Source organism: Pleurodeles waltl, chromosome 10, assembly GCF_031143425.1.
Source record: "Pleurodeles waltl isolate 20211129_DDA chromosome 10, aPleWal1.hap1.20221129, whole genome shotgun sequence".
Taxonomy (NCBI): Eukaryota; Metazoa; Chordata; class Amphibia; order Caudata; family Salamandridae; genus Pleurodeles; species Pleurodeles waltl.
Window position 1 is genome coordinate 1,024,711,707 of NC_090449.1, and position 25,570 is coordinate 1,024,737,276.

Sequence of the window (25,570 nt, forward strand, 5' to 3'; positions counted from 1 at the left end):
GGCTCATCTGGGGATAACCAAATGCAGGGCTCACAATAAATCTTGAGGCGGACGGATGGGGTGTCAGATTAGTGTCAATATATGTCAGGCAGTTCGGGACCCCTCTGCTAGCATGTGGCCAGCCTGCGTTACAGTCCTCAGTTTTGCGCACCCTGGAGTCGTTATTGCGCCAACAGGTCTATGTCTCTGGTGTACTAGGCTCTGGCCCATAGTATCTGTCCTTTGTTCCCAGTAGTGGCGATAATAATCAGGTGGACTAGGGATCAAAATGACCAAAGTGATTTGCAGCAATGAAAGTTTCCTCCATGGAGTAGATTAGTTATATCAATATAGTCGTTAATGGCCCCCCTCATTTGTGCGCAATCTCACAGTCCGGCACCTCAAGCCACTCGTAGTTGGAGCGGGCTCATCGCGGGCCGCTGAGTCCCATCGTAACGTTAGTGCTGGTATAGCTTGATCACAAGTCTCTTTTCACGCTGCAGCCTGAGTCCCTCACACACTCACCAGAGCTCCTGCAGACCACTACAGCGCTCGCCTCCACTGCGCTTTCTCCCCACAGGTGATCGCTGCATGCTACTGAACGCTTATCTGGAGTCAGGAGCTTCCTGTTCCTCACCCGGGCCTCCAAACAGCAGGAGATCTTCTGCCCCAGGCGCTTCAGTGACCGTGCGCACCAGGTCAGATTCAGGCTGTGCCCTGTTCGTGCCAGCCACACCCTGTCTCACCACGGGCCTCTGCATGATCCTCCTCACAACCCTCTCAGTGTGCAGGCTGCCGGGGCTCCACCAAGATTAATGGCGCGGACGCGGTGTACGCTCCCAGCCAGCGTGAGTGATCCACTGCTCCAGTGCTCACCGCAGCAAGGTCTGTGTCGTCTGCGTGCCCACGATTCCTTGGGTTGCACCAAAGATCGGCGAGCCTGGGGCCAACAACAATGCCCCCATCGCATACGGGGCGTTTCACTGCTCTTCCGGGGGTGCAGGCTGCACAGGTCCAGCAGGATTATGTAAGATACTAGACGGGCAGGGCCAGCGCTCAATAGGTTGCAGCTGTCACAGTTGCTGTCTTGGCGTCGCCACAACATGCAACCCACTTGGAGGTGTAATCTACTATAAGCAACACGTTCTTACTTGGCTGGTAATAGCTCAAAAAGACCCATCAAGTCAAAGCCCAATTTAGTCTATGGTTCTTCAGGCACTTCTGATGAGTGGGGAAGTGCATGTAACCTTATATTTGTCAATTTTAGCATAAAGTGTACAATCCTTCACCACACTCTCCACCTGACAATCACACACAATATCCTTAGGCTGGATTTAGTAAGATTCCTTACTGAATGGCCTTCATGAGTGTAATTTATTTGCTTATCTCTTAAACTTGCTGGTGTAACTATCATGTGTACTCTAAAACATTTGTCATCTACCACACCTAACTTTTCCCTCACATTCCAGAAACACTTCTCCAACTCGGGAAGACGTCTGTGGTCTGTCCAACCTTTAACCACAAATTAATTTACCTTGTGCAGCTTTATAGTTTGTAACCAAAGATTGAGCTTTGAACCATTCCTCATTATCCAAGGCGTTTTCTTCCACCTAAAATACAGAATTCTGATCCAACTCAGCACTTTTTTCCTCAGCAGGTGATCTTGATAGACACCTGTTATTGGTGGCCCTGGTAGGTATTCTACCATGAAATTAAGGTTACTCAACCCCACTACCCACTAATCGTGGGTGTTAGATCCTCATCTTTGACACAAATAAATAACTGGTTGAGATGTGTCTGGTCAAAAGCACCACAAAAGGCAAACCCTACAAAAAGAACTTGAAATGGTGTATTGCCCCAAAACACAGTTAAGCCTCTCTTAAGCCTCTCTCTCCATCACTAAGTAATGTTCCTCTGCACCACGCTGGGCACGAAGGGCAAACACCACAAACTTCTCACCATCTAGCCTTTGAGACAACAAGGCATCTGATCACTTCTGATTGGCATCAGTTGTCAAGACCACTTTCTTGAGAACATCAAAACAACCTAAAGAGGACATCTTGCTAACCCCTTATTTAACCACCTCAAATGCCAAATTGCACTCATTGGACCATTCAAACTTCACACCTTTCTTGAGTAACTGTCTCAAGGGTTGCAGTGCAATGGAAAAAGTATCAATAAACTTTACAAATACACTTTACAATAAAATTCCTGCCAACCAGAGATATGATCTCAATAGAACCTTATCAGTAGGAAAAAGAGCTTTGAAAATACATTGAACTACCTCCAACTTTGGTCTACTCACTTACCCTGGGTACTTCAGTGTTCTCTCTGAGCCTGCACTTCTCTTTCTTCATCATGAGACCCGACTTCAAGAGTGCACTTAAAATTTTCACAGGACTCCATCATGGTCTTATCTCTCCTTTTTAACAATAAGTATGTGATCCTGGAAAAATAATACTTGGAATATACTCTCATGTACCATTTAATCAAACACACTGCGGTAGATGCCATACCAAAAGGCACACTGTGGAACATATAGGCACCCAAGGGGATAATAAAATACTTCAAAATCCTAGATTCCGTATTGATGGTATGCAGATGATAAATCCTTGACACTAAACATCTTTGCACTGCTTAGCATGGCAAGTGTTTCAGAAATATTAGCCCATCATTTGCTTGTTTACATCTTGTCAGTCACACACATTCTATTTTTTTATGCAAACATTATGGGTGCAAGCTATGCAGATGAATCAATCTCTTCAATAGCCCTTTCTTCCAGTAATTTCTCTAATTCATACCACCATGGGATTGGGTACAAGTGTGTGAACTATAGCTGCAGCACCTTTCTTTAAAATAATCTGTGCTCAATTTTTTTTTAGTAGAAACAACTTACTCAAACACACCTGGACCTTGCTCAACCACATATGAATCCTCACCCAGATTTGTTAAAAACAAAACTTGTGCTGTGCTGTGGATCTTCCCACCTCTACATACCCTGGCATAATACCCCTTTTTGCCAAACTTCATTCATGTTTAATTCTCCGCATAACACCCAGGATTATTTAAGAGATGCCCGTGCTCCTGTAACACATCACTTGTAAATCCTTGATATATTTGTTCGATGGAACATTCCAGCTTTTCAGATCAACCTTTTTCAATTTTTCCGTATTCAAATCTGCCTTCGTAGTCTCTCCTTTCTCTTTTGATACCACATTCACAGATTCACTATTGCGGTCTTATATCTCCTGCACCCAATTAGAAGTGTTTTTCATCTCCTCGACTATCTGTATAGCCTCCTTAAGGTAAAGGTTCTTCGTCAACGGTTTCATATTGTTGCACCTTACAAGCTGGTCCCTTATGAGTGAGTCAGTGAGATCATTACGCGTTAAGGTTCTCAAAGAGGTTACATAATTTTTCACACTCTCAGTTTTCACTTGCCCAAAGGTATTCTATCTTTCTACCACTAAATTATGTAAAAAAGTATTACTTGATTTCATGCAGGAGAGAATTCCTTTTCCCAGTTGCAAGTAAGTGGAAATCAAACAACCCCTTCCATCGTTTCTAGAGCAGTGCTAATTCTCCTCTGTCTGAGGAAAAAGCTGGTGGGTGTGACATGTTTACAGGTGCCATGTTGTAGGCTTAAGTTGTAGAAAAAACTTCCACATGATAAGATAAACCAAGAGGCTACATATATCGTAGGAAGCAGATAGAAATGCATCAAGCTAATTTACTTTCTTGACGTCTCAGAGCTGACCTGAATAAATTGTTGCACCAATAACACGAGATGTACAAAACTGTAGATATTGTTGACAAATGGGATACCCCTGTGTGTATCATTATGCACTGTCTCAAAGATAGTGTACCAACAGCTGATAAATATTATCTGTAAATAGGACACCTGAATGTGTGTCGTTAAGCATTGTCCCTCAGGAGAATATGCCCAAATAATTACCGCACAGCAATATGAGTCGTTGCGCACATCACATCAAAGTTCCATGCATGTAAAATATAAATGGCTGACATGCGCTGGATGTGCATTGTCCCATATCAAAAGGGCCACATTTGTCAACATGTTGCAGGTGTGATGTGATGAAAAGAGACGTGACTTACACGTACTTACGCCAAGTCGTAGAAGTTGCAGGGCTCATGGCAGCAAGAGCATTCGGTTGTAATGATAAAGGTACATTGGTAGGAGCTCGCACTCAGACTCAAGTTGATTTAACTCCTGAAATGATCCAATTTTAGGGGTAAATAGAAAACACTCAGTTCACAGAACAATAGCTCGTGAAAGTTTTTGTAGACATTTTTAAGTTTTAAACTTCAATAACATCTGGATAAGGCTATCTTGTGTGTAATTTTCACTTAGGTCCATGATTCCTGCTTCTTAAATGTCTTCACCATGATGATCTAGTCATTTAACTTGATGATAATGTCAAAAGGCGGGTAGTGGCATCTTAGGAACCATGTCATATTCGGGGTCTTAGGTCCTGGATGTGAGGTTTGGTTTCGGGCAGTGTTTTACAGACTAGGCTGGGGCATTTGTTCCAAGCTTTGTTGTAAGCACCCAGTTTCCTGTCTTGGTTTTTTGTGCTAGTGTTGGAAGGTAATAAATGGCTAAGCTTGTTCCATTATGCAAATTATCCATGATTGTGTAGAGGACATAGTCTAGGTAGTTCCTTTTGCTGAACCATATAATAATAATTTAAAGTACTCTGTTTAGATAATCAAGTTCATTAAAGTGTCAGCAGCATGAAGTAATAACGTAAAAAATAAAATCAGTGAACGAACATGTCACAATGTACATGACAATCAATTCATAAAAAGTTAAAACAACTGTAGCACATAGTGCAGTTGTAAAAACATCTGTCTAGTGTCAAGACATATAACAGTGAATTTGCATGGAATGCTAGAAACAAACTAGGTCTCACTGGACATACACATAACTGATTCCAATAACTATGACATGAGGTCAAGAAATCTCAAGATGGAATGATCTACTAATGTTGCTGGTGGTTCAGCTGTTGTTGATTTGATAGTTTCTGGGACTGAGCGTAGTGGGATTTCACTGCTGTTAATGCATTTTAGAAAAAAAGAAAAATTGTCAGGGACCAGTAGTTATTGTTAAAGTGCAGAATTATAAAGTGCCATGCGCTAAATACTATTAAAATGCTAAATAATCACTAGGATCTGTACTAAAAATTATTACCAATGTCAAGATCTGGACAGTGAATTCCTAAAGTGTCAGAGTAGACGACATTCAACAATGAGATGATGGTAGACTCGAAATAATCCCATGTAGTGTTAACGGATTTCGCCTAGCAGCCTGCCCATTCTGTTCACCTATTAGCCAACATTGTACCAACAATGACTGAACAATAGCGGAGGGTATAGGCTGAAAAATGCTAATACTTGTCCAGCACACAAAGAGCCTCTGACCACCTTTGTAGCAGATGCTAGCTTGCTCTGGGAACATAAAGTACCAGATCACACAATAGACACACACCAGAAATGTGTCTCCATAACCTTGAGGGAATTGGGCGTGCGGCTAAATTAATTAATATTTTGTCCACTCTGTCCAAAATATTTTACCAGGCTATTCCTTGTAGGTGGGCATCGTTCAAAAGGAAATCAACGGCAGCGTGTATTATCAGTGTCCCTTGTTTGATCAAGAAATGAGGAAGAATCCTTTTATGTTTGTGACGTCACACGGGACATATGCAGAGCAGATGTGGTAGTAACCCCTAAAGCGATTCACAGAGACGGCACATTTTACCTATAGGTTGGCACGCCCACAGGGGCAGAAAGTCTAAGGAATTAAAACAGCCCATGTGGCGATAACCGACCTTAACTTTGTAATACAATGAAAATTATTCAGTGATGTTTTTGCACCCTGGTTTTGGGCGTAGCTCCTGATGATGAGGTCAGCGTGCTTTCTTCTCATGAGGATCCGACGATCAGATACAAAAGATTCCTTATGATCCTCTTTATTTAAGGCCATTTTCAACTGCTGGTGAAGAAGGTTTCAATTCCAGAGAGCTGCTGCACACTTGAACTCCAAGGCATCAGAGAGGGCATACTTCCAAGCATTTGGGGACACCAAGCAACTTGCTTAGATAGGACTTCCAGCAAGATTAGATTCTTCTGTGAGTCTTCCTTTGCGGCTCATGCTGAGTGCATATATTTCAAGAAACTGACTTTCTATACAAGGAGGTGATCGCTCGTCATTAACTCCAACCTAATCTGGACTGGTGAGGTGCGATGAGGGAGCTTGAACAATGATCTGAAAACAGCACTTTAAGCGTTGTTCAAAAAGGTGCCCAGTTTCCCTGGAAAAGCTTCTACACTGTAACCCACTGTGGGGATGAGTTTCGCCTTTACTATCTTCAGCAGAGGTTCAAGCGTAGGCTGTTTTGTACTTTTGAGAATTCCTTGAAAGGCAAATTGTAATGAAGCAGATTTTGGTTTTAGTGAATTTAGGTGAGTTAAATGGTCTCTTTTGTCATCCAGCCAGCATCCCAAATATTTATATTTATTCGATGTAACCACATGGCTGTTACCAGGTACCAAGCACAAGTTTTTTTCCCCCTTTTTCTGCCAAATATCACAATGTTTGTTTTTTCAAAATTTATCGTCATTCCATTTAAGCTGCTATGCTTGTGTAAAACATTGAACAGTCTCTGTAGCTTTATTGCTTTAGTCCTTAAGAAGACTACATCATCTGCATAAAGAAGTGAAGTTATGGGATGATTTGCCAGTTTTGGTGCGTCACTGATAATTTAATCCAGCACGGGTACCAGATCGCACATAAACAGATTAAAAATAGTTGGGCTAATACATACCCTGGTTTAACGCCTTGTTCAATTTTTATCTTGTCAGAGACTGCCGTATTATTTCCCAGTTTACCTCTACCCCACGTTTCAGAATAGAGTAGTTGAATGCCACAAAGTAGTACTTGTGGGATTTCCCAGGCTTTGAGCTTAGACCAGAGCACCTGACGATTTACATGGTCTAGGGCCTTGCTATATTCTGCAAATCAGCAGTAAAGTAACTCCTTTTTCCTTTTCTGTTTTGCCACAAGGCTGTCTGTGATGCCTAACAAAGGTCTAAAGCCAGTTTGTTTGAGAGAGATCAATTTTTTTAGCATGCCTATGCTTCTAAGTCCTCCAGAATAAGAGAGGCAAAATATTTAGCCTCAACGTCCAAGAGGGCTATAAGGCGATAGCTGTCGGGGCTCGCCACTGGGCCCTTTTTGTAAATAAAGTGCAGTAATGATCCTTGCTAGGCAGAAGGGGTGGATTCAGTGATCAAGCAAGCTATAAACAATTTTTCCATTGACAAGGACCAGAACTCAGCATCCTATTTGCATACTGAAGCAGGAATGCTGGGGTGCTCCATCCGCTCTACTCTTCTGGATCAAGTTTACTATACTTTTTGCTGTAAAGGTTGACACATATTGAAGGATTCGCACGTACGAGGAGCTAAACTTAGTATCACTGAGTTGTGGATTAGAGCATTCTGTTGTGGCTTTGTACAGGATGCTGATGCGAGTGATTCAAGTTTCGGAGGTGACGTTATTCCCATTTATTTTGACAGTTTCTGTCCCCTTACTGAGGCGATTGATGATAATCAGGAACTCCTTTGGATTTTTATTTCGACAGGCCAAGAAAAGCTCAACTGGAGTACTTCCTCATATCTTTGTTTTGCTTGCCAGATTTGTTCTTTATACCCTCTAGGTAAGGCGTGTATTTCCACAGGTAGAGAGGGACAAGACACAGACTTAAGTGATCTTATCATCTTATTGAGAGCTCTGTCCTGGATCTTAAGGTCCTCTGTAAATCAAGGCTATGAAGAGGTGAGCCTGGAGTGTCTTAATGCTGGGCTAGGCTGAAGTCTACTGGCAAGAGCAGAAAGTAGGTGTTGCAGCCTCAGTCGTGAATTGTATGTCACAAGGAGGTACAATGATTAGATAATGTTGTTTTCCAGATGGTGTATTTTATTGCAACTTCCGAGCTCCATTTAATTTGTTTCCAGTTATAATGAGTATCATTTGAACCAATGGACCTTAAAGTAATGTGCTCATTGCTGCAGTTTTTTTGTAAGCAAGCTCTAGAGCATGTGATCACTTTCACAGTTCAAGATAACGGAGAATGACTTAATAGTGTTGAACAGTGAGATTGCTTGTAACATATAATCTAAAATAGCTGATCTTTTCGGAGAGAAATGTGTAAAATATGATGGTTGGTCTTCCGGAAAATAGCCATTTAATGCTTGCAGAGACATGCTCTCTAAACCAGCTGCTTGAGTGCGATCGGTGGACCTTTTCTGTGTGGGATTGTTACATGCAATGGAATTAGCCACCAGGAGTCTGCTGTTTTTTCTGTGGTCCTGCAAAAAAAGGATTTAAATTGAAATCACCGGGCAGAGGAGATGAGCATTGGGATGACTATGCCTGATATCCAAAATTAATTGCTTCAGCTCCTTCACCTTTTGCTTTTTCCCAGAGGGTGCTCAGTGGATATGCACGTTTAGGAAGAGTAGTTTATTCTTCATGGAATTGTAGCTCCAATTTTTAATCTCCATGCATAAAAAGTCTTTATTACTGGTGGTGTACTCAGAAACCGCAAAGTCCCAGCGGGATGATAAGAAGATGGACAGACCACCCATTGTGTGGCCCTTAATATGCATTCTTGAGACAGGAGAGAATAACTCATAATATTTCAAGCAGGGTTTCCACATCACGCCACAAATCCTGGAGGCAAATAATATCATATTATGTTAAAAAGGACATTGTTAAGAGATTTTCAAAACCTGCTATGTTCGAAGTAATTATTAGAGATATAGATGCAGCCTCATTCTTAGGGTTTAACATTAAACGGGTATGCCCTGTAGATGCAAGTGAATTGGATGGTGGTCTGGCTAAGCTGGCAGAGAGCCATCCGTAATTCGCGTCAGGTATTTTCAGCTGGTGGAGTAACAGACATACAGCATCTCCCTGCTTGGTTGTGAGTGGAAACAATTAGGTTTTGTAATTCAGTAGCAACAGTTGATTTCTTAGAAGAGATGGTATTCTTTGGGTTTTATCGAAACCCATGGGTCTTTGAATTATGAGATAGTTGGAAGAGGGCTGGCTGCATGCTTGAGCATGTTCCTTCTTTAGGAGTGCTGTTGGAAAAGTTATCAGTATACCCATCTCTTCTAAGAGTTTCTGATTATCACAGATTGTGTTGACTGCTGAATAAGTAGACCATGTCACAGCAGTTGCTTCCTTGTGAGCCAGTATATTTGCAGGGATAAGTTGTATAGAAACAATGTTGTTAGTTTAAATGTTGGAGGTTTGGATGTGAGGCCAAGAGTTTGACAACAATATCTTGATTCAGTACTTCATTATTGCTTTGAGAGGTATACTCAGGGTGCCAGATTGTTATTAAAGTTAAGGCGTCTTGGGTTGTGTTGTTGTGTTGAGACCATGCCAGAGTGGATCAAAGGCATGGGCAAACCATGTGATTGTTCATTAAGTTTACCAGCTCCTAATTGAGGTGTGACAGTAGTGCCAGGTGCTCTGTTGGTCGGATAACAGTCTGATGAAGCAACAACATTGGAATACAGCCGTGGCGGTGATAGGGGACCTGACAGCTTAGAATTTTCTACGGTGATTTCACTGGTTATGGTGTGATTGAATGTTATTGTTGATTGTGTACACTGATTTAGCTGCTGAAGTAATTTTAGGTTAATTTAACTTTTCACTGCTTGCTCTTGTGTGGCTTTGGTCTTTCCCAGTTACAGGAATACTGTCTGCTTGATGATGGATTGTTATTGCCTCAGCGTTTCCTGTTGTTAGTTTGGACTTTGCTTTTATATCTGAGGTGGCTCGTTGTGTGGAATTTGATTCTTTTGATAGTATAGGGCCTACGCTCCTAGTGATAGTATGCCGGCTTAAGGATTGAGAATGACCTATGGCGTGAAGGTTCATAGTTGACACCATGCATGGCAAAGGTTCTCATTTAAATTGTGCTACTGAGAACAGCAGGCTAGTTTCATTTGAATTTCTAGTGTCTGCTCTTGCGAGAGTTCATGTTCTATCAATTTTTGTGAGGATGACTGAGCACTTAGGTCTTAAGAGGGTGCTCTAAAGGTCACTTCCTGGGGGTTAGAATTATGAGTGAATTCCTTCTCAGCATGGGTCCCTCCTTCTTTTTTTTTTTTTTTTTTTTTTTGTAGATTGAAAGAAATGTTTGATTGTAGAGGCCTGTCTTGCAACTCTCAAGATCTTATCCTGTTTTTTATTCAGTTTCATGAGTTGCTTTCTCTTGCGTCTCAATAGTTGTGCATGAGGGGTACTGCATACAATCATTGTAGCATTATTGGAACTTATTGGTGAGATTGTTACAGTATTCGGTAGCATGATATTATCTGCTTTGGGTTTTTCCATTATTATCTATTATTTCTAGTTTTTAAGGAATGGGATGTAGTGCCACGCAAAGTTCCGTAGCGTTGTTTTATATTGGTGCTTTAGTGGAGGGCTCCATTGCTGCTAACAATGTTAGTGATTGTTCAGAAGTGTTTGGCAAGGCTGTTGGAGACAAAGTGGTTAGGGTTTAGCATTAGAGGGCTGTGCTTTGCCAATTGTTCTTACTTCCAGAAGTAAGTCACCCACTATAGAGGTTAAAGCGAGCAGCTTGTCCATCAAAATTGAGCAAAACGCAGTCTTGTATACTAAACACAGAAGAGGGTGGTAAGTTATGAACCGATGGATTATGGGCATTTAGAAGTAATCTACTTATGTTGACATTGAGGCTTCCAAAAGGAGACTGAGTGAATGATGTATATTGAGCTAGCATCTCTCGTAATAACATTTGGATGTCAAACTTGTTGGACTGGTATTGCAATGCCTTAGCAGTAATATCTAGAGTGTTAACCAATTGTTGCCAGGTCTTAATATCCATTGGGGAATTAATGCAATAGTCTTGGATCGGAGACCTAACTTGGAAATCGCCATTGAACGTTGCTTCATGTGTAACTGAGCTTCTGGCGATTACATTAGCAGGCAAAAGGGTATGCTGATTTCCCCATCCTGATACATTGTTCACTACTGTCTATGAGCCTATAGAAGAGCACGGATTTTGTGATGAAGATCACTGCTCAGGCTGAAAAGTTTGTTGTTGCAAGCTAATGATGCCTTTAGGTGCATCATTATTTGTCTTGTGCTTTGTGGGGTTTGTGGTATTTGTTGGAGCCCTGTTTGACGTTAAGCACAGTTCTGCCTGCTCAGAATGAGTATCCTGTTTGGTATTAGCATTTTGTATTAAAAGAACTGCTGAAGATGTATCAAGATGCTGCTCAGAAGGGGGGTTTGAGGTTATGTTAATAGGGCTGATCAAGGTGTTCTGGTCCATCGAGTTGTCATGTTGTGGCTTGCTGAACGGCGACTGCATCCTTGCCTAGCGAGCCAGGTAGTTAGTGGGGGCTGTAATGCAGTAAGCACCCCACTAACCTCCTCCGTGGATGGATATAGGACTGCACCTTCGTCTTTTATGAATAAGAATTTTATCAGGTTTTTGTGGAGCCTAGGCCAGGAGGCGAACATGCTAGGCGAAGATGCAATAAGCAGTGAGACTAATATGCTAACCCTTGAGGATGGGGAGGATCGAAAGCTTTGCTTGGGGTTAGCCGTTTGGAAATATGTGCCAGAGGCTTTTTGACTCTTCCTTTTGTGCTGGGTCAAAGGGAGATTGCCCCTAGGTTTACCTGACCTCATTGTGTAGCAGTTGCTACGGAAAGTTTTTAGGTCGACAGTTACTTCGGTGCAATGTGAGCAGCGTCTATGGCAACTTCTATAGCTGTTGTGGAGAAAGTAGAAAGTGTGCTGTGGATCGTGTACCATAGATGGTGAAGGCGGTGCTGTGGGCAAAGGCACAAGAAAATCCCAAATAGGCAGGGGCGAGAGAGCACACAGAATGATGCAAGCCACACTGAGACCTAGTCCGGCCGCTTCCGCACCACTCCGGCTCAACCCTGGGGCAGTGACGCTAATGCCGTGAACATGCTCACCACTGACTGATTGAACCAGTGTCTCGCACCACTCGCTTGTCTGGAGCACTTTTTAAAGTTGGTATAACATACTTATGATGCATATGCCGATTGTGTGACTCTGCGAGGACTTGGTTTCACTGCTCCTGTCTTTTATGTAAATCAACAAGCGTGCTGCCAGATTAACTATATTAGCTATGATGGTAGATAAAATTATGATATGTGACAGTGGATTGTGTGGAGCCAGAGGGGCTGGAGCATGGGAACTCAGGTAAAGTTAGTTTGCTTGGGTATGGGTTTGAAGACAGGCAATAAACAGAGGAACCGAGGGACAATTTGATGAAAGGTCTGGTGGGTAGACCGAAAGGATGGGAGGTCTATGTGGCGAAAGGCAGCCGAAAACAGCCGTAAGTAAGTGGCTGTGAGGTGGTGGACACAGTTTGACCGCCATATGCCTAACCACTGGTGGAATGCAAGTGGCATGAAAAGGCTGCTGGCATCTCGTCCCCTCGACCAAGATTTCTCCGGACCCAGCCCTCATGTGCCTGAGCTCATGAGTTTCTGTGGTCTAATTCCTGAACCTTGGTACCTGGGCCTTCGCAGCACTACACTCCACCACCGGTCTCTGCTCCGTGCTCCTATACGGACATACGCACACCTGCAATCTTCTTCGCTCCTCCTCCAGACGTCAGTTCCGAACTCCACTTCAATACCCAGCAACAATACGATTCCAGATTTTTAAAGGTGTTCACCATGATGATTTAGTCATTTAACTTGATTATGTCAAAATGGGGCAGTGGCTTCTTAGGATCCATGTCATATTCAGGTTCATAGATCCTGGATGGGGGATGTGTGCGTTTTAGGCAGTATTTCACAGACCAGGCTGGGGCATTTGTTCCAAGCTTTGTTGTAAGCATCCATTTTCCTGTCTTGATATTTTTGTGCTAGGGTTGGAAGGTGCTGAATGGCTAAGCTTGTTGCAGTAGTGTATTGTCCCTGGTTGTGGAGAGGACACAGTTTAGGTACTACAGTCTAGGTAATTCCTTATGCTGAACAATGTAGCTCAAGAGGTCTTGCTGCTTACTGCGTGCGTTCTTGGATTGTGTGTAGGTACTCTGGCAGGTTTGGCAGAGTTTTGTTTGGAAGGGTGTGGCCCTACGGGAGGCACAGGTAGCCTGGTCCGTATGGGAAAGTGTTTTTATCTTGGCCCTGTGTGTTCACGAGGGAGGGGCTGTTCTGGCTGGTATGTTGTATCTCTTGGGCAAGGGTCCTCTGGCATTGGGCTTTTGTATGCATCCAGCTAGTTGTTGAGGAGCTGGAAAATAATGAGTAAGTAAGTCTTATTGTGGCTAACCAAATTCTTGGATTCAGTCATCTTCGAATAAGATTGCTGCTGATTTTATCTTCACAATCTAAAGATTTATCAATAAAAGTTGTGTCAAAGTTAGTTAAAAAGATATTGTTCGGCTAAGAACAGAAAGTTCACAATGTAAGGAAACCACTTTGGAAAAAAATGTGAACTTCCTCTTTGAGCACAGTGCCTAGGCTCCCCGAGTGAATTGGTAAACAGTAAATTGAAAACTCGACATTCATGTGTCAAATCAGCCTTGATATTTGTTTCTGGTTATCTTTCTGAAAAAATTGTACCAACCTCTAGATATGTAGAGCACAAATGGGGCATATTAAGGCAAAGATGTGCCACAGTGTCTGAAAATGGAACATTGCATTTGTGGTGTAGTCAAGGTTTTCATAGCCATCGACTGGTAGGACTCTGTTGCAAGAAGAAGGCTTCGCAAACTTCACCTCAAAAGTAATTTTCTCATCATGGGTGGCTTCAAAAGATTCAAACGTATCGTGGCCCCATTCATTCATAGCTTCCTGGTACAGGATGTATAATGTCCTTTTAGGATGCTCAATCCACTTTCTTTCCCCCAAAGTATTGTTAACTACATTATAGTCTGTAGAATTTATACTTTTTTGCAACTACTGTATTTAGAATATACTTTAGTCACTGAAATACTGCCCTTAGCATATGACACTCATTTCCACACCTGATTCAGGTGGAGGCCTGAAAATGAATGCTGTATACTATGCTTATGAATACTACAGGAATTCAACATATGTTGGAGGTACTGGCCTCCCGTGGTCAAACATATAATTAAGGTCAATATTAATTATTCTAAAATCATGAAATTTGAACATTCAGCATTCCAAGGCCAGTGGTACCTAAAACGACTTCCACTAGAAATAGTGGAGCATGTACCGCGATTTATCCTTCAAATAAATTCGGATTAAGGTTTAAGGCGATGTTGCAGTTTAACATTGTAACTAAAGTCTGTTTGATCCGCCCTTCGATGTATTTCAGGCCATGGTGTCATCACTCCTAACTTATGGTGCCCCTATTAGTTGCCCTCGTTAGGTCAAGCTATGGCTCTATTAGAAGGTATTTAGTCTCTGGAAAAGCTCCCCATTAGAATGTCACGTATGGAGTTGGATCTGCAATCTACCTGGACAGTTGCCTGTTGACTAACCTAGATATGGATATTTACATTTGGCAGAGCTCTGACTGACCCTATAGGCCGTTGTATTTATAAGGAAATTTCTGCTACTAAAGAAAACTCTTCCGGGGATTACTTTCAACTTTGTGTATATTTCATCGGTTCTGTGGAGATTGATTGTTAGGTTCTGTGTATTAATTTAATAATAAAATTTAAAAGATTGACCAGAGATCATATTCATCGGATTGTGATCTATGAGCTTTGAGTGAACATAGAGTCACTAGTGGATATTTGGATTTTTTAATAGTGTAGGCGCAGTATGAATTATCCTCAATTACTTAAAGTGCTCACACACATTAGCTTTAACCTTCTCCCATGTTCAGCGGACACTGGGGCATGGCAGGCTTTTCCCTTTTCAAGACCTATATGCAGATTATGCAAACAGTAATTTGAATTTGCTGACCATTTATAATCTTATGGCTATGAGCTGGTTTCTTTAAGAACAGACTGTGTTACACTATTATATATTGCTGAGAATTCTGATCTCAACTTTGCTTATGTCTTAAGTTCTGCTGGTGTAATTCTGTTGGCTTGCTGAATTCAGCTTAAAAATAGTTATGGAAATTATTAGAGCTATGTAAATTACTTGTTTATATGTCCTTTACGAACTGTTAATAAACACAAGTTTAAAAAGATCACCAAATACCCCTTCTTGCGGGAGAATTATGGAAGTAAAGTTTGTTAGTTACGTGTTTGCAAAATGTTTTCAAAAACATTCCACCACAATAATGTATCGTCCGCAGTTTTGAAGATTGCTTGACAATAAGTTCTTTATTTAAAGAACATTTGTAATGTTATTGAATGTCTGCATTCCTGGAACCTTGTTTTGGAAAAAGATGGGGCCTGTAGCTAGAAAAAATGTAATTCCTAACATCAAGTCTGATAACTTCAAGGGTATGAAAGACCGAAAACTCACACCAGTGTTTTTCCCATCACCGAAATGTGCACGAGGACCCCTGTTTATCACTGTGAAGTTGAAAGGTCAATGATGAAACCCAGGGAATTTGCAGCAGATGTGGTTGAGGAAGTAATGCAAGGCCAGAAGAGAAGGCGACCACACTTGAAAAGTAAAGAAGACACAAGAGAAGTAAAGATATTCCTTTTTAGTTCCTGTTGAGTTTGAGAAAATAAGTTGACATCCTGTTCTCGATGGCATGGACTGTGAACAGACCAATTATTAACTAGCAGATAATCATGTAGGGTATATAAATACTTATGATTTCAGAAAACTGTTCACAATCTGTGAACAATCAATCAATCATCACGCAAGTGTTTAAATAGGAAAACACATTTTTATTATTTCAATGTATACTGAGTCTACAAATGCACTGACATCGCTTCATACATTATAAACACGTATGGTCGCACTATCGGATCTTTATGCGATAAACACGAGTGGCTGTGGGAAATACCTGTGTCATTGTAGAAGGTAAAACAGAATGACTAAAGGTGTACTTGGAGCAGCACTCTGTTTCTCCAGGTTGGTGCTGCATAAATACACATGCGTACAACGTGTGTGGACAAGCCATTGTACACCGCAAGCGTACTTTTTAACACTTTCAGAACTGAAGTGATGAGCACAGCATGAAGCAATCCTCAGGGTGTTCCAGTCTTAGTTGAATTTGATGGGGCGTTTCCAGTAGGATCACAAGGAAACGCAAGCACAGCGTATGATAGGATGACACTACAGTGAATTACATGGTGCGACCGTCATGGAGAATCATCAGTCTTCCCTTTGCCCAATCACGTTAGTCATTTTTATGGGTGAGCACAAAGCGCTCAGTCCATTCTGTAATCTCTCTTTGGGCTTCAAACCACGCCCATGTCACGTCAGTCACTTACATTGGTTCCTGGGCTTGCCTTTTAAAATCTGCCTGCTTTAATTTGTGAAAGGCATGCATACGTCATGCCGGTAAACTACTAGAAACATACGAGGCCCGATGTTTTCAGCCTGGGGTCCGGACTACTTTATCTGTTTATTTTCTACGCAGCGCCATCACGCTGCATTTTACATAGCACGATCGTGCTGCGTTTTTTTTCTTTACACCGCTAATAGCTCTAACTCGAGCCAATGCGAGCCCCGTTGCATTGAAAATGCTTGTTTGTTTATGTTGGCACCTATAATTCGACAATATAGTTGTACCTCAGGAACTGTAGCTGTGCCATGCAAAAAGTAGCCTAATGAATGACGATTTGGACTAAGGCAATGTAAACAGTACATCAGAAAAGTTCAGTCCCTTGGCTCCCCCCGAGCATTCAGAGTTAAAGTTGCTCTCATGGTTTAGCCCCAAGACTTGCCATTGAAGAGACAACCGCTTGCTACTGGATCCACTCATGAAAAGAGAGTGCTGGCCTTCCAGAGAACCTTCTTTGACTCTCTTGAGTAGATGTGAATCAGCAGTCAAGGCCCAGCTGAAGAGGGTTGAGGTGATTCCAGGTGCTCGTACAGCACAAATATCACAGTTACAATAAAGATGTGAATCCCAGTTTTTGGAAAGAGACAATAGTTAAATATATGTACGATAGACATTGGAATTGGAGGGAAATGAACATTGCCTAGTCAGTAGGGCTGGGTTTAACGTACCAATGCTTGTGGTGTAAGCTCTCTACAGCCATACAAAGAAATGACATCTAGATTAAAGGCTCCCTTGCCTATGATTCAATACTATTTTCGTTTTTATTAGGGGCAAGCATAAAGCGCTACATCCCACTTCTAATCTCTCTTTAGGGGGATTTTATCCACACCCATGTTACGTCAGTCACTTTCATTGGTTCGTGGGCTTGCCTTTTAAAATCCGCTTGTTTTCATTCGTGAAAGGCATGGATACGTCATGCCTTTTCTGGTGTTTAGCCCTCCTCAAGAGCACCGGTAAACTACTGGAAACATATGAGGCTCCATGTTTTCCATATGCTTTCTGGACTACCTTTTCTCTTTATTTCGCAGCGCAATCGCGCTTTTTTTTTCTTCCTTTTTTTCATTTAATGTGACAAGAAAAGTCCGGTTAGAAGTTTACAACATTAATAGCTCTAACTCGATGTAATGCGAGACCCGTTGCATTGCAAATGCTTATCTTTTAATAAAGGTCACTTCGGAAATGTGCCTTCATTTACACTCCTTTGTTACTGACTATGACATAGAAAGAATGGAAGAACTAAAATAAAGGTTTCCGTTTCACCCGGCCTTTACTTGACCTAGAAAAAAAAAAGTGGCTCTGTTGAAAGCAAGGAAGCCTTACACATAGCCGTAGGTTTGTTTAATAGGAAAAGTACTTGATCCCAGTGGCAGTAATGAAAAGAGACCAGCAGGGAAAGGCAGTTGGATGGATCAAGAGGGGTGTCGAGCAGGGGTAACACAGGGAACAGGGAAAAGGCAGGAGGATGGGACAGAAAGATGGTCGGTAAGAGAAAACCAGGAGTACACAAGAAAAAAGGGATGGGGAGAGACTTAGAAGGGAGGAATGTGGGTAGAGGAAATGAAGAGCAGTGGCAGAAGGATGGAACAAGAGGGTTGGTGGGCGTAGGGTCCTGTAACTCTGTACAAGGTATCATTATTTTAATATGTATTTTTGTATGATAGATATTTGTGGTGATGAGGTATTACAATCAGATAGTGAAGTTCCTACACATTAAGGGAAGATCCAATTTCTCAGCGTTTCACAAAATTGAAAATGATTGATTTTCAAGCATATCCCCTCTGTAAGATTGTTCAGTAAAAGGACCGGTCACTGTGGCATGTTGTCCTGATTCTACTTACATATACCCAATGGGCTGTGGAGGAGTGGAGAATGGATTCAGAACAAGGAGGATGATAAACTGTTGACAGAAAAGAGGTCCTTATTTTTTGTAAGGTGTGATAGCACAATCTAGTGCCTCGAAAACTCAGCTGTTTGTTACTGGAAGCCAATAGCAAGTGCATAACGAAAATATATAATAGAGCACGTAGCTGGAAGCCAAGTCACAAGGTGGTTGCTATATTTTGAATACATTGAAGTCTGCATAACAAAAGCATCTGTAGCTATGGCTGCAGCAAGTTACTGTAGTCAAGACAAGATGTAATGGAAACTTGAACGACTGATATGCAACAGTCCAGAGGAAGAAATAGAATTTCCCTATGCAACATCCTTATGTAGTAGAAATAACAGGAAGAGACTTGGATAGTTATCTTTTCAGATCCGATTTATAAAGGTAAGACCCAGGTTTCTTGGCAAGTTAACAGAAGGAAAATGCCACGTTGTGTCTGCTACGAGCAGAATTTGGGTTTCAGGGCTATAAGAATGTCAAAGTGTCTGAAATCGAGTATCTCAGATTTTTGTTCTCCTGGTACCTCACAAAATATCAACTACACTAATCCAAAATGTGGTGGAGGCTGAACTAGTCTAGCACTGTGGGTGACTATGTATTCCTTTGTGGCACGCCCCATTCTACAGTTAAATCACTACATTGTGCTGACAACAGCCTTATCTTGCACTCAGTGCTTCTCACTCACTCGGGACTCCCAGGATCTACACACAAAACGTGATGAAAACCGAAGTCTGCAATCAAACCCTTACATAAAAGGAAATGTGAAGGATGCCAGTTACTTAAAATCGAGGCACTGCATGTGACATCATGACAAATCTCTGGCATTACACATATACCACATATTGAACCTCCTACTCCCACTCTGTTGCTCTGCCTCCCTATCTCTCACAAGAATGATCCGCCCCAGCAGATAATCACTCCTTCTAATATTAAATGGTTATTGGGGAAGGTCACAAGACTCTATAGCCAACCGCAAATATACTCTAATTTCAGGGGTGTGGAATTTATTAAAATATCTACTTGTCCAGTGGACAGGTTGCTTCTCAAATCTACTTGTCCTGTAAAAAGATCTACTTGTCCCTTTGGTGCCATGTAGTGTGGCGACAAATTATGGCAGCAATCTCATTATGTAAGTGCTCTGATAATAGCCTCTCTGATTATGCCAGGGCTACTACCACAGTAGGGCTTAAATACTTGCAGTTTCAATCCCTACTGTAACAATTTCCTTATTTTGCCACCTTTCTGCAGATCTGCATACTGGGGCTGGAGGAAGCAGTAAGCGGGAATGCCTTTGAGTCTGCAAACCTACTAACCTGCATGTTTTAAAGATTTTTACCAGCTTCTCTCTAATATTTTCCCATAATAAGAAAGGTTGGAAATTTACTCCTGACAATGGCAGAATTAGAACTTCTTCCAGGGTTGGGAAGAAAGTGGCTGGAGGGAAAATGAACTTGCAAATGCTCAATAGATTTTTACATGAGCAAATCTACACATCGTATTTACCCATGCTAAAATACAGTTCACAAATATTTTATAGGGTACAACATATACCATGGGTGCACTTTTGTGACTTTCTTTAAGAATTTGGGGCCACATGTAGGTAGGTTCAGATTTGCGACCTGCAAATTGCGAGTCGCAAATCCGAATGTAGGATGGTGTCCCTGACACCATCTGTGATTCGCAAGGGCTTCGCAAATGCCCACCTCATGAATAATCATGAGGTGGGTCGCAATTTGCGACCCCCTCGCGAATGGCGGCCCTCACAGGGATGGTGGCCTGCTGGAGACAGCAGACCACCATGTCTGTGACTGCTTTTCAATAAAGCAGTTTTTTTTTTTGTAATGCAGCCCGTTTTCCTTAAAGGAAAACGAGATGCATAACAAAAATGAAACATGAAACGTTTTCGTTTCATTTTTTCAGAGCAGGCAGTGGTCCACAGGACCACTGCCTGCTCTGAAAAAATGTTTACAGTGACATTCACAATGGGGAAGGGGTCCCATGTGGATCCCTTCCCTTTTGCGAAAGTGTTAGCACCCATTTGAAATGGGTGCAAACTGCGATTGGTTTGCACCCGCGTTCGCGGTCACAAAACAATCCTAAATTGCACTGCGAGTCGCAATTAGGAAGGGAACACCCCTTACTAATTGCGAGTCGCAAACCTGTTTTGCGATTCGGTAACCAGGTTACTGAATCGCAAAACTGGGTTTGTGCATCACAGTGTGCTTTTTGCATGTCGCAAACAGCGAAAGTCGCTGTTTGCGACATGCAAAAAGCTACCTACATGTGGGTCTTGGTCCCTAATTAGGTCTGGTGTTAACAAAGACATTTTGTTTTTATTAAACTTCTATTTCTCTCTCTTTCGGCCGGCTTTACTGTGAGTGATCGCATTCTGCTCTTCCACAAGGAGCATATTGCCACACAAAGTAGTTTTGTTCAGTGTCAGGAACTACAGTGGCAATCAGTGACTTAACTAAACTGGAGGGTGCCCCTTTGTAAAGAACATGGAGGAGCCCCCTCTCCAGACTCACTCAGGGCAGGTGCTGTGCTGAAGGGGCCCCCTGGAGGGCAGCTGCGGGGCCTTTGTTATGCCGCTGGTGTGCTTTTAGAGAGTTCAAAAACTTTTTGGGGGGGGTTTGCCAGTGTTTGTTACAATGTTGAGGGCCTGGTAGCTCCCACAACAATAAAGTGTTACAAAAGCCATGTCAAAACAAGACACGCATTGATGAAACTAAAAGACTTATAAAAATATGTCAGATCAGTTGGCTTTGTCAGTGTTTGTTTATTTTCATGCTTCCCATAATCGTGTTGAAAATGGTTACACTGATTTTCCATTAGAAATATTTTTGGGAAATACTAGCATGCATCAACACATTTTACTAAATGACACTTCATTTGCATATAATCAGAGAGCATTCTGGGAGCATCAAACTTAGCCTCATAGCCTAAACTTTTCAAACATGTGTATACACGTTTTTTGTTTTTTTTTGTACTGGAACCAACGTCAGTAGTGAAGTGTGACCTTAAAACATTTATTTACAGCACTCACCCTAATAATGAAGACTTTCAAATAATGAACCATAAATACAAGTTCGAACAGCATTATCTTTTGGAAACACATTAACTCAACTGCAGAGAGTTCCACTCTCTGTAATCAGGCAGCCAAAGGGTTTGTGCTGCAGGGGGTTGGGCCTACTTGTCCCAAGGACAAAGTAAACATAAAAACTTGTAGCCCTTGACCCCAAACAAGATGTCCCGGGCGTCGGGCGATAGGAATTCCACATCCCTGTAATTTCCATAGCAATAAATGCATACATACACACATATGTTATGAGTTCTTCCAAAACACAGACTGCTTCTACCACATATTGGGCTCCCACAGCCAGGCAAGCCTCTAAATTTATTGAACCCTACTGCATGATCCACCTTATAGATTCACACCTAGCCAGAATCCATCCCGCCTGCACCCATTGTGTTGTCACAGTTGTGCAAAATTGCACATGTCCTCCGAAGGTTTCCTCTGTAATGATCTATTTAGCTAAAGAACACGCGACCCACTGTTTGTGCATCCGTGTGTGCTTCATAATTGCAGATGTTTGCAGGTGAGCGGTCTTTTTCATTCTTAGTTTCATAATTTGGGGAACATTGTGACTTCTGTGTGAGGAGCACAGTGATTTGCTTGAAAGTTCATAAAACATAAACAACTGTATTTTATGCTTTTTTTTAAAGTCTCCACTCAGGGTTCCGTTTCAGCTTGTTGTTGCCACAAAGAGACCAATGTTGAACATACTACTGGCAAGCGAATCAAATCATGCGCAACGTTGAATACGATCACAAAATGGAGTCCCCCAAAGGCTCCCATCGTAGAGACCTTTCAGTAACCCCAGAACTCCTAATGGCTGACACATGTGAGCAGGGCCACTGAAAATATGTGATTTTTGCGGGTGTGGAGTTTTCCACACATTTATGATTTCCCACATAATCCATCATCTTCTGCATAGTCTTCCGATTTTAACAAACAAGTTTTTATCTTGCTCAAACGCATTAAAAGTTACTAAAAACTCGACAATGTGTGTGGTCGTACTGTGGAGGCATTTCGCAAAGTTTGACTGATCACCTTTCTGGTGCTTATAGGTGTGTTTGTTTGTTAAACTGGCAGTAAGGAGTTTACATTTTTGCCCAGACAGTGTTAACGTATAAAAATAAAAAAAGAAGTAATGCCATCACAAAATGTGCCACATTACGATGCATACTTTGCCTTTTCTTGTCACATAATTAAGTCAATCCAGTCTCATAATTTGGTCCTCCCCTGCTGCATAATTCCAGTGGCCCCACACATAGGGTTTTTTGAGTGAGAATGTTGCAAGAGCCAAATCCCCCTACAGACAACTAAGGAAAGTCAACACCTACCGTAACCACCTCTTCATTTGTATCTAACCCTCACTCCGCCCCCATCAGATTCTCCAAGCTGTGCCACTTGCCTCAGGCTCCGACACTGAAAGGAATGAGTTCCTAAGGGAAACACTGACAGTAAGAAACAAGTAACTTGTGAGTCCTCTGATTACCTAAACTGGCAGAGTACATTGAATGCTTGGCAAGTCACTGGAAGACGTAGGACCTTATTTAGACTTTGGCAAATGGGATACTCCACCAAAACGTGATGGATACCCCATCTGCCGTATTACAAGTGCCACAGGCCATAGTGACTTGCAGTACGCAGGATGGGATATCTGCGACCATGGTGACATTTGAATCCTAGCAAGGCATGTTCAGTCTTTCATTCTTTTCTGGTTGGTAAATTGACTACCATAAGATTGTGTAATCTGTTATATATAGCATTTAGAAACATGAGAAAAGTGCAGTTATTATCATTCACATAACACAATTGCTGTTGTTGACAAAGGCAGTACAAATATCTACCATGGAATCAATTTTTTGACACAGCCCCTCGCCTGTCTTCTGTTTCTGCAACGTCGTTGGTGATTTAGCCCTCCAACGGATCCCTTCGTCAGTCATCCAAGATTAAGATTTCTGCTTTACTTTTGACTTTTTCCATACTTACAACTGCAATGTCTAGTGTTATCTGTGATTCGTTGATGTGAGATAGACACTGTCTAGTGACAAAAGCCAAACGTTTGAATACAAACGTGAAACTAAAAGTCCAGAGTTTAACGCTATGTTTCTAGCAAAGTTTGAAGTGCGATATTTTTTTTTTCTTTTTATCCTGGTACAGATTTTTTTTGTAGGTTCTAACTCTTAAAGTAAAGTATCATAAACATAAATCTCAACCTAAACCATAATGCTAACTCATCAATTACCCTTTATAATTATTTATCTAACCTACATCCCCTAACTTTAACACTAACCCTACCTCCTACCATAATCCACTCAATCACCCTCTTTTTTAACCCGAATCCCAACCCTTCCCTCTACCCCAATATTAGCTGTAATCCTGAAGCACTCTGTCATTTTAGCCCTGAATGCAACAATAGCCATCGCCCTAATCTTATCTCTACCCCTGTCCCTATTCTAACCCTATTCTTCACTGTAATTCACAACCTTATCATCACTTTTACCTTAGCGTTTACCCTAAAACTGACCCTAACCCTCTTCTTGTGCTTGTCTTGTTAAATATTTTTTACATGTTCACTTTTTCTCATTTCTTTCTTTTGCGTTCTCGAGCGTTATGATTTTCTAACTTTTACTTCGTACCTTTTTGGGTTTCTCACTTTTTATTTCCAACTTTTGACATACTGCATATGAATCACAAAAGTGTACACTACGCTGTCCAGCTATTTCCTAACAGTAGATCTACTTTACTGATACATGGCTTTAAGATTTGGGATCTGTAGCATTGCTTTTCTTTGCAAGTACAGATAATATATGTGGAGGTCTTGCTGAAGTATTTGTGAAATACGCCTGACGTCAGTAGACTGTGCCTGCTGTAGTTTATTCACATAATGTGCTTCAGGATGGGTATGTGCATAATAGTATTTAAAACAAATGTTGTATAATCTTACCTTTCTTCTTGTTAGCCTGTTCTGAGATTATCTCTTCAAGGGCTTGCAAGTGTTTTGAAGCGTCATGGTCACTGGCACAGGTGCTTGGCATGTGCAATCTTTTGACTTAAAAACGAATGCAGTATTCAGGTTTGTTTGTTACCTATAGTGCAGTCCTATGTCTGTTACTAAAATCCACAGATTACATTTTATTTATGTGAAATATATCTTTTTAATTTTATATTGGGTGCAGTCAACTTTCTTCCTAGTTCAAGGAGGTGAAATTTGATATTTATGTTAATATTGAATTTCATCTTCTTGAATTAGGAAAAAGTTGATAACACACACTGCAAAATAATAAAAAAGAGATGTACTACTCAGATCAGAAAACGAATTTATGGACTGTGTTTCAGTAACAGAAATGGGAGTGCACTATTTGGCCCCAAGCTAATTCAGCTACACAGTAGGAGGGACACTACCAACCGGGTACCAGCACCTGCGAATAACTCCCAACGCAGCCACAGTGTGCATCCGTTCTGGCAATTCCGGTCTTGGTCATCCACAGGCCCCGTTTATGGGACAAATGTTGTATGACTGATGGTGGTGAATTTTATCCGCTGTAGCTCAGATGTTTTTAATAATCCTGTTCATATTTCTAGACCCCTCTACGTATTGGGACCTGATTGGTGAGGAGGACCAAGGCCTTTGGAGTGCAGTGTCAGAGACGTAAGGCTTCAAAGAGTTTCTAATGGGCAGGAGCCTTCTGAAGTTAGGGCAGGTGAGTGGCTTTCTGCTGGCTTGTGGTCTGTAGTGCAAATATATTTATTATTGATTTATTTCTCTTGGTATAGTGCTCTACTCGCTCTCGAAGGAGTACCTCTGCGCTGCGCTAATTAGAATGGCTGAGGTGGGTCAAAACCGCCAAGTTTTAACGTTTAAAAAAAAACAAAAAAACATTTAAATCTGGGCAGGTGCTTGGGTGAAAAGGAAGTTTATTCCAGTGGTATGGGGTCGTGTATGAAAAAGATCTACCCCTAGATCTTGAGGTGTAAGTATGTGGAATCTGCAGGAGCGCTTTATTTGAGGCCCTTAGCTGTCTGGAGGGCTCATAGGGACTGAGTCTTGAGTGCGGACAGGCCTGGCGAGCCTTACATAGTGCTTTATGTGTCGGGCAGCAGAGTTTGAAAACGGCCCGTTTTTAGGTCA

At 41.7% G+C, this 25,570-nt stretch overlaps 1 protein-coding gene across 4 annotated transcripts in view; it reads left to right on the forward strand.

Moving 5' to 3' along the window:
* Window positions 1-25,570, forward strand: part of ABHD5 (abhydrolase domain containing 5, lysophosphatidic acid acyltransferase) — a 134,622-nt gene that overhangs the window by 26,794 nt on the left and 82,258 nt on the right. For all 4 annotated transcript variants that reach the window (XM_069211973.1, XM_069211971.1, XM_069211972.1 and 1 more), the window contains one exon: window positions 25,024-25,142. The gene's annotated coding sequence lies outside the window, so the exon portion shown is untranslated. The remainder of the gene's footprint in view (window positions 1-25,023; window positions 25,143-25,570) is intronic.